Source organism: Hemicordylus capensis, chromosome 2, assembly GCF_027244095.1.
Source record: "Hemicordylus capensis ecotype Gifberg chromosome 2, rHemCap1.1.pri, whole genome shotgun sequence".
Lineage (NCBI taxonomy): Eukaryota > Metazoa > Chordata > Lepidosauria > Squamata > Cordylidae > Hemicordylus > Hemicordylus capensis.
In genome coordinates this window covers 253,016,003-253,018,324 of record NC_069658.1, presented here as the reverse complement: position 1 = coordinate 253,018,324, position 2,322 = coordinate 253,016,003, and positions in this window count along the sequence as shown.

Sequence of the window (2,322 nt, the reverse complement as noted above, 5' to 3'; positions counted from 1 at the left end):
TCTTTCTGTATGTCTTTTGCATTTGGATGTGCAAGCACCACATGGCGGACACTCAATATAGTTCAACAAGAGTATTGCATTCAACTAAGGCTGCAATCCTGTGCTTTCTTACTTAGGAAAAAACCTGTTGAAAACTGTGTGACGCAAACTTCATCTACTGTAAGAAGTGTAGTCAGTGCTGGCTGTAGATTTAAAAGGAAAGTAACAGAAATCCCCAAAGCAATGTGAACTGGAGAGAACAGATAGATTCTGTCCAGTTCCCACCCCCAACACCCTGAAGGAGCTGAGCGTAGGACTGGGAAAGTCTCTTCCTGGAAACCTTGGAGAGCCTGGCCCACTTCCAGGCAGTATAGACAGTGCTGAGCTAGATAGACCAATGTCTGACTCAGTAAAAGGTAGCTTCCTGTGTTCCTTCCTATGTATCGGCTGTACTCCTGTGCTTCATTGGTCATCAAATTTCCAATCTCCAAGTCCATAGCCATAAAGCTACAAACCACAGCCCTGGTCTGGTTGTGGGGTGGGGGGGACCCTAACGGAGGTGGCTAGGTGGACCTTTGCTTAAGGTAGGGTGGATAGCCTGGTCCTCGTAGGCGATTGCATCAGGATCAGGGTATTTCCATGCTCTCCAGTTTGCATGTAGGGAGTTGGGTGGGGTTTGAAACCCAATTAAAACAGCGCAGCAGGGAAATGACTTGATTAGCAAGCAGGAGGTTACTGGTTTGAATCCCTACTGGTATGCTTCCCAGAATGGGAAGACATAGGAAGATGCTGAAAGGTATCATCTTGTATGGTGCGGGAGGAGGCCATGGTAAACTCCTGTATTCCACCAAAGACAACCATGGCTCTCTGGGTGCCAGGAGTCGAAATTGACTTGACGGCACACTTTACCCTTTATCAGGGCTAATAAATGGAGTCGGCTACTGTGACAGAAAATGTTGAATGATCAATTTAGTGACATCTTGAATAGTGCTAGTGCTGCTGATGGCTAGGTGGCTGAACTCCGAGCCAGCTAAATGCATTATGCTACCCAGATTATGGAAACACCTTTATCATGCAGCAGCGATATAGGAAGGTGCTAAAAGGCATCATCTCATACTGTGTGGGAGATGGCAATGGAAAACCCCTCCTGTATTCTACCAAGAAAAACCACAGGGCTCTGTGGTTGCCAGGAGTCGCTTTACCTTAATGGGTGAATGGAGGGGAGTTGGGAGACTGCCGGAAGAGCAGCAGCACTCAAGGCAGTCTAGTAGATCTTGAAAAACATTTTAGCAGGATATTGGCAATGGGGATCCGTGAGTTATAGTTAGTGGCTGCCCATCAGCACTCTGGGTGGTGGTATTGGGTGTTTATATAGCCATGGTGGCATACTGTTTTGCCCTAAATTTCTCAGTAAAGCTGCCTGGATATGCCACCATTAGAGAGTAAAATTCTTCAGCAAGTGATTTGTTCCAAGCAAAGCTGGATTCAGCAACATGAAGATATTATGCAAATTAACCACAGCTGCATAATTTACATTGCCATTGTTGCTGTTTTGCATTATTCTGGGCCTGCTAGTCATGGGGAGGGAGCCTGATTTCAGGAAGCAGCACTCATCTACTTTCAAGCATATCTACAGAGTAATGAGGGATAGAAGTAGATTCCAGAGAGATGCAGGGGCTGTTCAAGAAAATCAAACCAAATTGGCCAACTCCACAGGTGCAAATGTTTGTTTTGTTTTGTTTAGTAATGCATACAATGTAGTGCAGAAGGGAGCAAACTTCAGGTTTGCAGTCAGATCCTGGGTTTTTAAAAAAATATCTATCAGTCAGAGTCAAGTGCAAAACATCTACCATTCAGAGCCAGGGGCACCCCAATCCAGCTTGGGGTGCATAATGGTGGGGAGAGTGGTAAGTGTACACCTAAAATGAAGGACCAGGCTACCTCTGAGCACATGCTTTGCCCAGATATTTGTTTTTGGTACCAGGAGCCTTGGTACCAGTCCTTTCACACAAAATCCATTCCTGATTTCCCCCTGAGCTTTCCTCATTTCAGCAGCTCAATTTGGTGGGAGTGGGGAAGAGACTTTTTTTATTGTTGTTGTGACTGTCAATCAGTTGGAACTGGAAATGTGAATGGGGCTGGGGACTCCCCTTTTTCCCCAGGGGAAAAAACTCATACCTGGTCCCCCCCTTTCCAGTCCCCTGCCAGGTCTTCCCCATCCATGATGAAGAGGATTATTAATCTTAGTCTGTTCTACAGTCAAAAACGTCTATAGAGATAAAGGTTTTACCTTACTAATTGCATACTACTTTGCCTGTGGTTGCCCTGGGGCTCTGGAATATG